We start from the raw sequence: 15,933 nt of genomic DNA, 5'->3' as shown, positions 1-15,933 counted from the left end.
AATCCTTTTGACCCCCACCGCCGCAAAACACTCGGAAAGACACTCACAAACACTCACGCATTCATTCGTGCAAATGTGAATGCTGCTGCTGCCTGCCTGCGGTCATTTGTTCATTTCTCTGTGCCGCCTGTCTGCGCCAGACGGCCGACTCCTGCCACATGCTAGTATTTCCCTATTACTCGCCTACAATTGTCCCACAGTTATTTGTGAATACATACATATTTTTGACTTTAATGTTTTGGGCGGTGTAATTTCAATATTTTTATACCCTGGCAAGGGCATTCCAATGGGCATGCTGATGACAAAAGAGAGATAGTAAATATTATATATTATATATTATATATTATATACAATATTATATATTATATATTGTATTGTATATTATATATTATATATTATATATTATAAATTATATATTATATATTATATATTATATATTATATATTATATATTATATATTATATATTATATATTATATATTATATATTGTATATTATATATAATATTATACATCGAGGGTCCAACATGATATAAAATAAATGCTTTTTAAGCAATAAATATTTTTCTAATAGAAAATAGAAAGCAAAAAGTTAAATAAATTCTAAATTGTATGTATAAATATATTTATAATTTTTAAAAACATTTTATTTTCTGTTGTTAATATTTTGTTATTAATTTTTTCGCTTTAATTTATTTTAGATATATTTGTTTACATATTTATTACTTTAAAAAAATATTTTTCTTATATTGAATGTTGAATATTGTTTTTGTTTTAATTAATTTTTTATTTGAAAAATATTATTTTATTATTTTTTATTTCTATTATACTCGCACTATTATTATGTTTGTGTTATATATTTTTTGTGTTTAAGAAATCACTGTTATTCTAGGATATTTGCATATCGATCATATTTAACTTTTAATACTTTTTTTTTTTTTTAATTGAAAGCGAGTTTCATGTGCGTGCGTGCTGCAATTTCCTTTTTCCATTCGTTTAAATTGAGCAATTGAGAGAATGAGCAGTAGAGAGCGAGAGAGAGAGAGAGAGAGTGGGAGGAAGCCAAAGAGCAAGAGGCACACAGACAGATAGACAGAAATAGGCAAACAACTACCGAAAATTCTAATTTAATTTCGTATGAAATTTGCTTTGCCTCTGCCCTGGCGGTTGGTTTGATTGCTCTTTGTGTGTGTGTGTGTGTGTGTGTGTGTGTGTGTGCGTGCGTGGAGCACGCTGGCATTGGTGGTGCCTGCTGCACAGGTGGTTTGCCAGCGACCCTCTAAGCAAATTGCTTTCGCTTTTTGCCGCTTTTGATTTTCCATATGTTTTTCGAGGCTCAGGTTAAATGCCATTCATTCAGTATGTGGCCTGCCTGCCAGCCTGCGTGCCACCTCCTGCTGTTCCATTGAGTTGGGCATTGGACGTTGGGCAATTGCTGGATCTGTGACCATTTATTCTTATATGCATATTAAACATTTGGCATTTTCAGCAATGTCTGCCATCAAATGTGAATTGTGTGCAATTAGTTTAATGGTCGCTGCAATTACTTGAACTGAATGCCAAATGAATTTCCTATTTACCGAATATACATATGTAAATGCTGTTTCTCTGAAATATACTTACTTATAATATGGAGGACTTGTATCTACAAGTGTTTTCTAGTGTCATCAAGTTGTGTGGTGTTGAAATGTAAATATATTATAGCTATATTAAATATATTTATTTAAATAATAAGAAAAAATATATATGTATATAACTAAAAATATGTATATCAAAATAAAATAATAAATAAATTAAATACACAAAGTAATTAAAATAACATTAAAGAAAATTGAAAAAGCAATGAACCTAATCCTTTGATTTAATATATTATTGACATGGCATCAACCTAAAACCCAAAAAAAAAAAATGTTTGATACAAATTTCTTTTCTATTCTCTTATTAAAAATCTCTTACATCAAAATAACCTACTCCCAAGTATAGTTGCTCCAACTGCTATCACATGACACTAGCCATCAATCAAAGTACGTCTCTCCTTCCATCATTCAATTATGGCTCATCAAAAATGTAAACTAAACTCATTAATTACTGCAATTAGCTATAATACAAGTTGTTTTTCTCTGTGCACTTAAATGGTCTTTATCTGAAAATCGTTTGCTGGTCTCGTATTGTATTGCTTAATGTTACGCACGCGACCAGTGTCAAATTATGAGAATCGCATAGAAAGGAATGAAATACAAAATACATGTATATATACAGCTCAGCTCCGTAAAGCGGTAAATCGTGTTGAGGTAAGAGCAGCCCGGTCTAACCAAGGCGCTGATTAATGGTTTCTTTCACTTCGGGCACGTCATAAACGAACGGGCAGGTTCCTAGTGCCAGCTCCTGACTCAAAGCCCTCAGGGCCGCCCGGGCGCTTTATTATCAGCGCTTGACTGGGCAAAGCGCAGGGTTGGGTTGAGTTGGAGTTGTCGTCCAGTCAAGTATAATTAACAACTTTGTTGTGCAGGTTTTTCCAGCTCATACTCAGGACTCTACTGCGCTCGTTGCTTTTAAGAACTTGCAAAAAGGAAAAAAAAAAGAAAGAAATTGTTGCTCGTTTTATGTAAATGATGTGTAAACACCACGTGCAGTCCATAATCCGCGCCCGGAATGTGCAGCACTCCGCAGCTGGGCCTGCGCTGGGCGATGTTGTAAAAAATATTCAATGCATATTTCGTGGCGCATGTCCATTAGGTTGAGAGTACGACGACACGTGTCGCTGCGATTTATTAGCATAATTTCTCTTCTTCAAGTTTTTTGTTTTACATTTTACGTTTTTATGTACGGGAAACATTAAAGTGAAATTGATGTTGATATCGGTCTCGGTTTTGTGGGGTCTTTGCGTTAGTTTCCAAGTAAAACTTGTGACATAAATCCGGCCAAAGTTTTTGGTGCGCTGCAGGTTTCTCTTTTCAATTTCCTTGACAACCTCGAGGCAGCATCATCATCATCAGTCGCATCCCCAAACTTCTCACTTAATTGTTGTACATTTGTCAATCTGAGACACACACACACACACACACTTGCACACATTGAGAGACGTTGTCAACACTCCAGCGATAGTCTCTCAAACCACAAGCACTTTAAATTCAGGAACACACGTAGACACAACATCGGCTATAAAAGGCATTGGCGAGACAGAAAGACACCGAACAGCAGCCTGAGAGAGGGAGATGAACTGGGAATGGGGCAGGAAGAGGGGGACTGGCATTTGAGTATCTGTTGTAGCTAGTCGTGTCTCGTGTCTAGTCTTGTGCTATTTATGTCTCAGTTAGTGGCACATTTGCTGCGACTAGTTCGTAAATTAATTGGATTTGCAATTACACAGAGAAAACAGACACAGCTGTGTATGTGAGAAGCGCATAGAAAGGTGCCACTAAGCCGTTGCAGTTAGAGTCCGAATGCCTACACTAATGAACAGTAAGAAAATCTTTAATGCGGCTAATCAATAGCTGAGGAATGCATTGCAATACAATTAGTAAGCTGGAGACAATTTGTGAAAACTTGTGTGGCTATGGGTGGAGTTTTTAAATAGGTAAATCAGAGAATTCTTAAGTAAAATTAATAAAATTAAATATATATAAAAGAATATGTAATATGTAATATAAAATAACATTTTAGCGATTTTCAATCAAGCAATATTAATTAATTTTTTAATAATTGATATTTGCCTTTAACGAATTTTTTTTTCACATTTAATAATTTTTAAATATTTTATACATATTTTTAAAATATAGTTTTTTATTTTAGAATTAACTAATTCTGGTTATAATTATTTATGTGCTGTGATGTAATAACTCATATAAATATATTTCTTTTTATTAAATATATTTGTTTCAATATAATTATTGGATCTTTCACACAGCTAATGAAGATTTATGGCATTAACCTTTTAAGCTCATATAAATGTATCAACCTTAATCCATAATAATAATAATATTAAGCGAAAGCTCATTCGATCGTTTTGCTCTCTGCTATTGCAGATAAAGTAAGCCCTAGCCCCACTTCTATCTATATCTCCAGATTGACAAAGCTCTTGGAATGTGTGTTTAATGTGCGTTGATGTTCAAAAATGTGAATGTCTAAAAATTTAATTATATGGCCGAGCGAGTCGTAAACATCATTAGGCAAGACAATGCCAGCCGACAGATAGAAACGCAAACATAAACAAATATTTTTAATAAGCGGATAGATGCGACCGACCGACCCCCGCCGGCTGTGCTGCACGTGGGGCACGTGCGTTGTGGACATGTTCATAGACATATTTGAAATTGCAATAAAACGTCTGACTGAACATTGAGTAAACGATTAATGTATATACATACATATATAAATCTATATATATGTATGTGTGTGATCCACCTCTGTTAGTTTGTACTGCGAAATCCTTCCATGTCTTTCCATTTCCATTATTCTGTATTGTGCAATCGTAATTTTCCGTACGTAGATGAAAGGCCGCATTGCTATGTGACCAAAGGCCGTAAAGCGCATTGCACCCCTTTTGCCTGTCACAGACGCAGCCCTCCTAGCCAAAGCCACCCCCCTGGCCCCCTTTAAAATCCCCTTGCAGCAAGGTGTTCCCTGCGCGTTTTTAATTCCACTTCCGTTTCGCTACTTTTGCCAAGATTTTCGGTGGTTGTTGCCGCTGCTGCTGCTGCTGCTTGTTGCCATGGTTTGTAGCGCTTGACGGGGAGTTGGGGGTGGGTTTTTCCATCTAACGGTAGCTAGTCGCAATTTTCCCCGCTACGTTTTGCGCACTCTTAGTTAATTTCCACTGCAATGCAAACGCGAAGCGCAACTGCATTTAAAATTAAATCCTCAGCGAGCTATTTGTCATTTTTGACAGTTAAACTGTTTTTCGGCGTCGCTGAAATTGTGGCTTATGGTCGCAGTATTACGTCCCCAGTTTATCCATTTCTCTCACTCTACTATTCTTTTTTTTTTTTTTCATTCTGCTTCGCAGTTGATATTGCGCTGTTTTGATACTCCCAGTGCGGCGCGACTCCTGTTCTATTTGTTGTTCTTGTTGTCAGTGTGAGCTGCTGTTGTTTGTAATTAGAGCTATAAATATTACTTGCGTTGTTTGCGAGGGAAAAGTTGTCAAATTTTCCTTAGGCTGGGTAGAGAGCAAATTTGATATACAACTTAGAAAGTTAAGTGTTAGATCGAGTTTCAAATAAGTTTGATTAAAGCCAAGCAACTTTGTTCTAAAGTGGCTCTTTGTTCTGGAGTTTAGTTGAGCTGGTAGTTAATATAAAATGTTCTTTGTAATAAGATGAAGAGGATAGAGAGGAGCTTAGGGTAAAATGCAAATAATTTAAGTAATAAGTATTTTTAAAAGTGTAAAGTAGCTCAGCCAGAAACTAGAATGAAATGCCTGTAATTTATATTAGTAAAAAATTGTTAAATTGAAAAAAAAATTAACTGACACATATTTGTTTATTTTAAGGAAGACTCAAATCAATTTGTGTTGAAATTTATGATATATATATATAAATGTAAAATATTTTATTATTTATTATATTTACTATGTTTACAGCCGATATTTTAATTATATTTTTTTATTTATATTTAAAATATTATATATAAACGGGTTTATTTAGAAAAATATATTATATTTAAATACAATTATTTTACACATTTTAGGCTCGATTTTATTTATCAAAAATGTTATTTATTCAGTTTGATACTATTTTATTATTGTATTAGTTTTTGAAAACAACTATTATATAATCAGTTTATATTTTTGCTACTTTTTATTATTAAAAAGTAATTTTGTATCATATTTCACAAGCTTTAATACTTCATCTCTACAATTTCATATATTCATATATGTTATGACAGCTAAAAAGATTATCTAAACATTTCAAATTCGATTTCATAATATGCTCAAGTGAAAACTGCGTTCTCTAAAATTACATTCACACTCAACTCCTTCACACACTCACTCACTCCTATTTAACAACTTTTGCCACTCTGCTGCTCAGCCGGGCTAAGCTCGTCGCAACCAAAAATATTCGCCCACTAATCTGCTCACATTAACAGATCCGTGGGCAACAATAGCTAAAAGTCTGCTGTGTATTCCCAGCGGTTCGTGCAAAAGAAGATTAAAATCAAATCAACGCATGAATTGCCCAACTCTTTATTTTAGCGAATCCTGCGCTAAGGATATTAACGCCTTAAGCCCAGTTAATGGCCAAGCTGCGCATAAGACCATAAATCATGGAATATAATAGACAAAGAGACAGCAACAAACTCCAATGAAATTGAAAATGAAAATGGGAAAAGCTACAAAAATTTGCATGCAACAACAACAAAAAATGAGAAGTACATACATATTTATGTATGTATGTATTTATGTATGTATGTATATATATGAAATCTCTTTGCCCTTTGCGCTCAGCCGAAATCCGCTTAAAGTACATAACAATCAAAAATTATGGTTTTATGACGGAACAAAGGGTTTTTTTTCCCAACTTTTTTGATTGGGAATCGGGTTGTGAGACTCCAACCCGACCAAGAATCGAAGCTCGAGTTGCAACAGTTGCGCAACCAATCGCCACAAATGGTATCCATTACGCTTTCAGATTTGAAAGAGGGGATCCATTTCGATGCTGAACAGCCGGCCAGTGGCAATGGCATTGGCATTGGCCATTAAAAAGTTTTGTCAAGTTAAATTACCAAAAATTGCAAATTGCTTGGATTATGCGCTGTTCAAGGACATGGACATTGTTGCCTGTTGTCCAGGCCACTTTCACTTCCTGTTGCCCCGGATTTGCCTAGGCGAGTGTATATGTCTGTGTGTGTGTGCGTGTGTGTGAGGATGGGCTGCATTGTGTGGCTAAAGGATTTCATACACTCAATATAATTAAGGGCTTGAGCCTTGAGCCCAAGTTATGCGCCACACAAAAAACTCTCTCTCTCTCTCTCGCTCTCATCCTGGTCTTTTGTGTCCAGGCAACGTTTTGTGTATTTTGTGGTCTGAGGTCTGGTTGCCAATGTGCGTGTGCGTGTGTGTGTGCAAAGAATTTGTCGTACAGCATTTGAATTGTATGTTAAATTAAATTTTACCACAGAGACCAGACACTCTCTCACACTCTAGCTCGCTGACTGACCCATCCAGCTTTCCAGAGCTAGCCTTTGGGTGCTTTTTGCTAAGTCATTGGCTCCACAGTGCCTCGCCTCTGGATGCTGCTGTGGCATTAACTTGTCAGTTTACTGAGCTTGACAGATTTTTCATTGGCCCGAGCCAGTGGTTGGTCGGTTTAGTGGTTGGGGATTGGTTTGGTTTGGATTGGTTTGCTTAGCTGGTTAGCTTGGCCTGTTTGTTGGCCATGGCACTATGCAGATAGGCAGTGGGAATTAATTGTATATCATTTGATTTTGCCTGAAGTGCATGGAGACTGGCACAGGTGTCATTGTGGCTGCCTTTGTGGATATTGGCTTGCAACTAAATTCCCCAATTGCCAAGGCAGCGCTTACACACAGAGCGTCCGTCAGCTTGTCCAAGAGACTCAACTTTATTATCCAAATGCATTTAATAAAATATAACTAGCTGCAGTTACACATGTTAGGAATTGCAATGCATGTAATTGCTTTTCTAAGCAATATAAATATTTTCAAATTTAATATCTCGAAAGTAATCTTTTTTTTTTAATATATATGCTTTATTTACGATGGTGTCCGTATGGAAACTAGCTTGATTTGTAAAATACAAATGTCAAAAGCTAAAAATTTGTTTAAAATTCTAACAAAAAATACAATAAAAGAGAGAAATGTATCTATTCAAAAGTTGTTTAACAAACTTTATATAATATTGTTAAAAGTTTATAGCATATTATTAAAAATTAAAAAAGAATTTTTAAATTATATTAACAAAAACTACTAAAATAGTTTTAAATAAATACAAAATATGAATCTATCTATTCGTAAAATGAAAAACTTAAAAAAGGGATAATTTTGAAAGGCTTACAATCTAAAAATAAAGAAATAATTATAATAAATATAATAGTTAAATCAAATTAAAATAAATACAAAAAATAAATAAATAATTAGAAACCAGTACTTATTTATTAAATACTATATAATATAATAGACTGTGTAAAATTTATAAATTTTATTTTTTTAATTTCTTTACATATTTGGCTTTTAAAAAAAATCGAGAGTCATCAAATATTTTTCCTTATAAATTATCCATATTATGAAATGCTCGAATCTAATATATTTTCTGTCTTTTAATTTCAGGTAAATTATTATGCATAGACATATAACGGCCACACACTAACTCAGCTCTGATGATACTCGAGTAAGTCAATAGATTGTGTACACCATGTTAAGTGTTCCATTGAGAGTGACGCCCACAAAAGCGTATATATCACAGACATACATTGCAATCAGCTGGCTGGCAAGCTCTGTATATGTAAGTATGTATACATATATAGAGCTAAGCCTATAAATCAATAAACAATGCTGGCGACAAAAGCAACTAAAGCACTGACAGACGTAGACTCAGAGTCAGAGTCAGCCTCATACTACTAGCAGCTCCCTTAAGTGGCTGGCTGCTCTCTTCTTACATTATATTCGTATAAGTATGACCAAGATATATCACTGGGCTATTTTGCTGATTGTCATTGCATAAACGGCGTCTGGGCATTTTATTTAACTGCCTCGCCTGTCTCTACGCACGAGCTGCCCATAGTTGGTTCTGGCTCTAGTAGTTGTGCCTCTGCTTGGTACTGGAGTTTGCCGACTAGTGCGGGGGAATTGATGTCGAGTGCCTAAGGAAGGCGCAACGTTTTAATTTAATAGGCGCACATGAGGCTCCGACACATAAAAACCAATTTCGCGTAAGTGATAAAAATGCAATGAGTATTCGTTCGTCTTCGTAATCATGATGATAGTGACGCTGCTGCTGCTGCTGATGATGATGATGATGATGACAATCATCAGCTGCTGACGCAGACGCTTAAGAATTAAATTTACGACGGCCCCAAAGTAGTTTTGACACATATGTATATCTAGAGCACATGGCAGGGCGGACAAATAAAACTTCAACCGCAGAACAAAAACAACAAACTGTTTAGGCTTGCAGGCGGTTAGGCATGGCATATCCTAAAAACTAGAGAAGAGGCTGTGCTAGATTGAAAGTGTAACAATGTTTTTGTAAATGCAAACTGGAGCTACTTACAAAATGTTAGTTGTGTATAATCTATAAAAATCGTAACCTGATCAGAAAAGATCACAAGCAGGTCAAGTTTGGTAGAATTTAAAAATTGTTTTAAAATTTAGCTCGTTGTTCTGCTGTAAGATTATTTCAAATTTTCTTTATTCAATTATGCTTCCTCTTATTGGTTATATATAAACAGGAAAAACTTTATTAAATTTAAAACTTTCTGAACATAAATTATGGGAATATTTACGCAATATATTGAATTCTAAGAAATTATTCATTGAACATAAAATCCACTTCTGCATTATATATAGTTGTTAAATAATTACAGGGCATTTTCTAGTTCATCATCCTAGGTGCTACTGTATTTTCTGGCTTGCCCTATTAATTGTTTAATTTGTATGCGAGCAAAAAAAAAAATTGCATAATGTCATTAAACGGGAAGCGTTTAATGTCTTTGCCATCAGACAAACTTCCAAGCACGAATATCCCCCAAAAGCGCCACACACACACATATACACCGTCACACCATATAAATGCAACTTTCAATCATCATCAATTTCACATCAAAGTGTCACCCACAGCAGGAGCTGCAGACGCCACCAAATGCCAATCTCCCCTCTCTCTATCTCTCTCTCTCTCTCTGAAGAGATCATATCGATGATATGCGCTGCCTGAAGTCTTCGACATGACATTTTTTCTAGTCGGCTTCTTTGTTGTTGTCGCCATGGTTGTTGTTGTTGTTGTTGTTGTGTTTGTTGTTATCGTGAGAGAGTGTTGTGTCTGCGTGCATGCACTTTTCAAGTTCAGTTTCAGTTCAAGTTGCCAGCTGCCAGTTGTTAGTTGTTCGTCGCCCATTGCAAATCAATCACTCAATCAGTCAGTCAGTCAGCCAGTTCGTCTCTGTCTACGAGCTACACAAGATATTCGCATTGTTAAACGGCCGGCGAGTTCACTGCAAGGCACAGACCCAGACGTTGTATTTCCTGTGCAAAATACTAGACGCAGTTGCCAGTTTTATGGCCCTTCAATTGATTTCTTGCTAGTTCAATACTTAGCCAGGAAATCACGCCTGCCAAGTGCCTAAGACTTTCCCATCAACATGCTATAGCTTTAACATTTATTGTTTTCATAAATGTAATTGTCGATGTCTGGGCTTCAATTGATTGCTTTTACATATGCATGGGACTACCATGTGCGATATGTTAAACATGTGTTTTATATGGTTATAAATCCAGCAAATTTCTTGACGATTTTTTATAAGTTTTCAGTATGGTAAGGATATATTTTTCTAACCAATATGCGCAGTTTATAATATGGTTTGTTGAATGAGAAGAGTTGTTTTTAAGCCTTGTCTCTCCTTTATATGTGTTATATGCTGTCCAGTCAATAGCTAACCGACGTATGTATATCGTTATATACTCAATTCATATCTAATACATACTTGATGAATGCCTGATATGACTCGATGTATAAGCGATACATATTCGATAGAGTCTAGAGTATACACGATACATTACCGATACGTACACTCCATTTTTACGATATATACCTTATATATTAACTGATTCATACTCTGTGGATAATCGATTAATCGCTCGTTAAATACTTTGTACAACCGCTTCGCGTTATTTTGTATTCTTTTAAAAGTTTTAAGTCAACTATCAATACAATGGACACTTTCCCCTCTTTGCTTCATTGTAGCAAATACATTTTACTCGATTATTCACTTCCGCCCATTCAAATATTACCCAATTCAACGTCTATTTCCAAAATTGTTGCCTCAGGCATCGCAACTGTCAACAATTTACATCTGACACGCCCAAAACAACTCTAATTACCCAGTTGAAGAGGCAGTTGACAATGCTCGTTTCTCGCCTCCACCTCCACCAATTCTAACACGAAACCCCAATGGCACTTCGATAAGGTCTTAATTCTAGGCGAGAACTGTTAACCGTTATCAGAGCTGTAATCGATGCAAATTCTGATTTTGATTTTACATAAAATTGACACATTTGTCGATCTGTCGAACTGTCGCAATAAATTCCATTTGCTGGCCTCGGGCCTCGGTTTGGGCTCTGGATTTGCCTTTTCCATCTGACGTTTCAATTGCCTGCGGCCTAGTGTGTTTCGGGGGGCGGAGTAGGAGAGGCGTGGCCTGTCGCTGTGCCGCTTGGCATAATTGAAATTGACATATTTCACTGTCGGCAAAAGGCAACGAAAATTGCCAAAGTAAATTTTTCCAATTTTCATCAGATTTAAGTGAGGGCAGCAGAAGCAGCAGCAGCAGCTGTGTGGACAAAAGCTGCGCATTGATTTGCTTTGATTTTCATTCATTCATCGCCCGCTGTCATCGCTCGGCTTTATTTACCGTTTTGCTTTGTTGTGTGAAGCGCTGCAGGGGGCCGGCGGGGCGTGGCAGCTTATGCTTGTAGCTTTGTCTGTTTTTGGGCCCGTCCCATCGACTAGGCTAAGCGATTTCCCCCTTCGCTACTTTTTCTTTTCTTTTTTGGGCATTCAGTCGACGCGTTGAGCCTTGTCGTGGATTTTTGGCAGCTTTAACAGGATTAGACGGCATGGAGCAGTCAGCACTCCTGTTGATGAAGCTGTAGATGATTATCAACATGATTTTGCTTGAATTTACTTTAAAACTTTATAGGCTCGAAGGCTGCAAGTGACTATAGATATATGTATATAGAAATGCTATAGAAAGTCCAAAGGACAACAATGTGCGTTGGGTCTTCTTGCCAAAACAAAAGGTGGTAAACGGGCATCTTTGTTTTCTGTAGTAAAAGGAAATTGCTGTAAAAGATAAATTTGAAGATGCTCTTTAGTAAAGTTCTGACAATTGGAACATTAAAAATCTATTGAATTTGCAGAGATTAATTGAGATGCTTAAAAAGATTAAAGCAACAATTGGATTGTTAAATTCTATGAAGCCAATTGATCAATATTAAAAATAATAATATTAAAATATAATTAAATAATTAAAAAAGTAAATAAAAATTCATAAATAATTAAAAATTAATTAATTAAAAAATTAAAAAATTAAAAAAAAAAAAACATTTATATAATTATATATTTGAATAATTAATAATTATTAAATGAATTAAAAAATTACAAAGGAAAAATAAATAATAAATAATTTAATTAAATTAATAAATAAAATACAAATATTAAAAAATAAATGAATGTTCATAAATTTAAAAAATATATATTCTACTGAACGAAAAATGAGAAAAATACAAAGGAAACAAATGAAGAAGAATAAATAATGAAATTGATAAGGAGTAAATTCTTTCGTTGCTACAAAAACTTATATTCCTTTTGAAGCTAGCACAATTTTTCGCTGTATTTCATATTTAAATTTGATTGGAAATTCACCAAAACGTTATTTATGTAAGTGGAAACTTGTAAAAAATTGGAATCCATGTGCACTTGACTGCCTTCGCTTTGTCTTCTCTCTGCCATTCCGGCATTTTGGCATAAATTATAATGCCGAAACAATGGAAATTTGTATTTATATATACAAATGTATATATTCAGGACGAGCGTACTCGACTGGACAGGCATGTGGGTCAGCAGCAGCAGCGACAGCAGCAGCTGTGGGGCAGCAACATGCAAAACAGAAGTGGCACAAATTTAAGCCAAGAACACTGTTGCATACCATTGGGCGTATTGCCTTGTTGTTGTTGTTGTTGTTGCAGCTTCATTAAAATTACAATAAAAGTGCTTTGCACTTGGGCGTGGCGCATCCTGTTAATATTAATGAGACTACAACCGCAACAACAACAACTCTAGAGGTAACAGTAAAAGCAACAGCAGCATCAGCCACGACTTGCCACAAAAAGTACGCATAACTAATTGAGTTTTGTTTTATTTGCAGGCTAATTTGGCTGACCAAGTTTCGCATTGTCTTTTAGCCTTTGCCGTCTCTAGCCAAACTTCATTGTTTTCTTGCTTTTGGTAATATCCCAACTTGGCCTGGTTTGCTTTCAGTTGGCCTTTCGCTTGGTTGGCTATTACAAGAGTTGTTAAGAAATTATGCTTTGTTTTTGTTTGTTGCTGAAGTTTGGCCTATGTTGCTGCAGTTGCTGCAAGCATCTGAGCCAGTTGCATTAAGTTTAATGCAGTGAATATTGGAAAGGGATTAAGATGCATGAGACAAGAGAGTTTATTCATTTACTATATATTTTATTCAGATATTTCAATGTACGATATTTATTAAAATCTATTTTTATTGAAGTCTTGAGGCATTTTTCAAATACTCTTCAATGTATAGGCAATAAAATTTGATTATATATATATATATATATTTTTTTTTTTTTTCATTAATGTTTTGTGTGACTCCTCTTCAATCTATTTCCACCCAAACTAGAACTTATAAGCTTATTCAGGATATTTTTGTTTTGATTGATCTTTCTAAAAGGTAGCATGCAGCTTATCTGTAAATATTTTATAAGTACTAAATAAATAATAGAAAATAATTAATTGTCTTATTCGAGAGTATAAGATTTGTAAAATAAAAATAAAATAATAAACAAAATAGGTCCTCAAATATTTATAATAAATGAATATCTAAATGATATAATTTATATCAGATAATTTTTTATTATTATTTAATTTTTAATTCTTTTAAAACTTATATCACATAATGCATATTTTTAATTAATAATTCTTCCATTTAATCGAATTGATGCCACTCAATTCATATATTTAATAAAGAATTCATTTTAATTAAATGTCTGTCTACTAATTTATGCGCCTCTTCCAAAATATATCTCTCCAAAATAAATGTTTTCTCAAACACAAATGACATATGAAAGAGGAGTCGGCTTTGTAGGCAACCGAAAGCACTTCCTTTGCAACATGTATACATACAAACCCTTTTTCCCTTCTTACATGCTCCATATCTGGTTTGGCTCTCACATTCATGTTTTTGTCATGTTAGGCATTTCAAATATGAATTACTATCCCATGGCCAATTAAGAGCTGCTTAGGCGCAGACCGAAACAACAAATTTAAGAGCGCGGCATGCAAGTGGCATTTGGTGTATGCTGAGGTCTAATGGCTCCTCCCTTCCCGCCGTCGAGCTGCTAACTTCAAATCTTCAAAGCCACAAAACTTTTTGGCCACTTTGCCCTTTTGCCTTTTGGCCTTTGGCCTTTTGGTATTTGGGGTTAGCGTCTCGCACTCTGCGCGAACAAATCAAAGCTGGCAAACAAAATTCGAAAAATATTTGGTCGTAACAAGTTTCCAAGGGCCGCAGCAAAACAAAAGTTTTGTATGGTTCGCATTCCGTTAGCGCGCCTTTAGGTATGCCATAAACTGTTAAACAAAACAAGATTTTCCGCGTTTCAGTGTATTCTTATCGCACGCCTATTTACTATGCAAAGTTTGCCAAAGTTTGCGTTGTATAAATTTCTCAATTGCCGCGCATGCAAACGACTCGTTGGAGGGTTGAGAGAGTGGGGCTAAGAGTGGGCGGGGCCGGAGGGTTTTTTTGGGCCGCTAATCAAATGCGACATTTATCAAATTGGCACGCAACATGGCGAATAAACATGCAAGCTGCATGCGGCAACGATGTGGGCGTGGCACAGAGCCACAACGTGTCGCTTGTTGCATGCATGCCAAATTAGCGCGCTATAGTGTATAGAAATTTGCTGAAAAAAAAGACAAAATAAAAATATATATATATATAAATATATGGAAAATATATATATTTATATTGCTGTATATTTTTGGCAGAGTTCATCATGCTACATTTTGGCCCAAGCCAATTCTGACAGTTGTGGCCAAATGGACTTGCGTCTAGACTCCATGCACCCGTCTCGTCTCTCAGATCAGCGCAGCTGTGGCCAATGCCGGAAAAGTCTAAGCCTTGGCAAGTGCCTTAGACTGAGATTTGGTTGCAGTCTGCATGGCTTTGCTCAGCTCGGCATTGCGCGTCGAACATGGTCTGCATTTGTAATAAGCTGCCAGCTGGGGCAGAGTCTGAGACTCTGTGCTCTCGCCCTGAGACAATCCGGCGAATAAGTCGCAGCTTTGTGACTTCAATTGAAGTTGAGAGCTTGATATTGGTTTTTGGTAGCACGAAACAAGTTGAACCTGAAAGCATCACTTTTTTTACGTTTTTAAAGCTATTTTTTAGCAATACTAAAAAATATAAAAAACATTCATCTGGCCATATCGATTATTATTAGATACAATTTTGTTTGTTTTATTTTAGTTGGGACTGTTTCACCATCCAGGCATGCCATTTTTTAAGCTTTAAAGCTGCATACAAAAAATAGTTATTAATAATTTATATTTTAATTACGGGCTATGTGTGTGATAAGTTTTTTGTTGCACATATTATAGAGAAAAATACACTACAAATGTTTTTCATTTGGACAATTAAAATCATTTTCGGTGGCAGACCATTTTAAATTTATAAATTTTTACTTTTAATGCAAAAGTCAAAGCATTTCAGGAGCATTATGTCATATTAGTTAATTATGCAAGTCAGTGGGATTCCACAGACATTAATCAAGATATTCGATGGATTAAAGTCATTAAAGTCTGATAAGTTGGTCGATTAAAAAAAAAAATAAAATTCTTAACGAACTTGAAGCGAAGTATTTTTGAGTCGAAAAGGTTAGAAATCTTAAAAATAAAATGTTTGTTGTAATTTAAAATGGATTTGGGTATTTGGATATTGTAACTTTATTTTTCCGAATTGAAA

The 15,933-nt window shown here is 35.3% G+C and overlaps 1 protein-coding gene across 2 annotated transcripts in view; it reads left to right on the top strand.

Annotated features, from left to right (window-relative positions):
- The window catches only part of LOC6577321 (E3 ubiquitin-protein ligase TRIM9), a 111,552-nt gene that overhangs the window by 35,172 nt on the left and 60,447 nt on the right, over positions 1 to 15,933 (top strand). The window lies entirely within an intron of this gene.

Source organism: Drosophila mojavensis, unplaced genomic scaffold (genome assembly GCF_018153725.1).
Source record: "Drosophila mojavensis isolate 15081-1352.22 unplaced genomic scaffold, ASM1815372v1 contig_36, whole genome shotgun sequence".
Lineage (NCBI taxonomy): Eukaryota > Metazoa > Arthropoda > Insecta > Diptera > Drosophilidae > Drosophila > Drosophila mojavensis.
The sequence above is the reverse complement of the archived record's forward strand: the minus strand, read 5'-3'. Positions and strand labels throughout refer to the sequence as shown.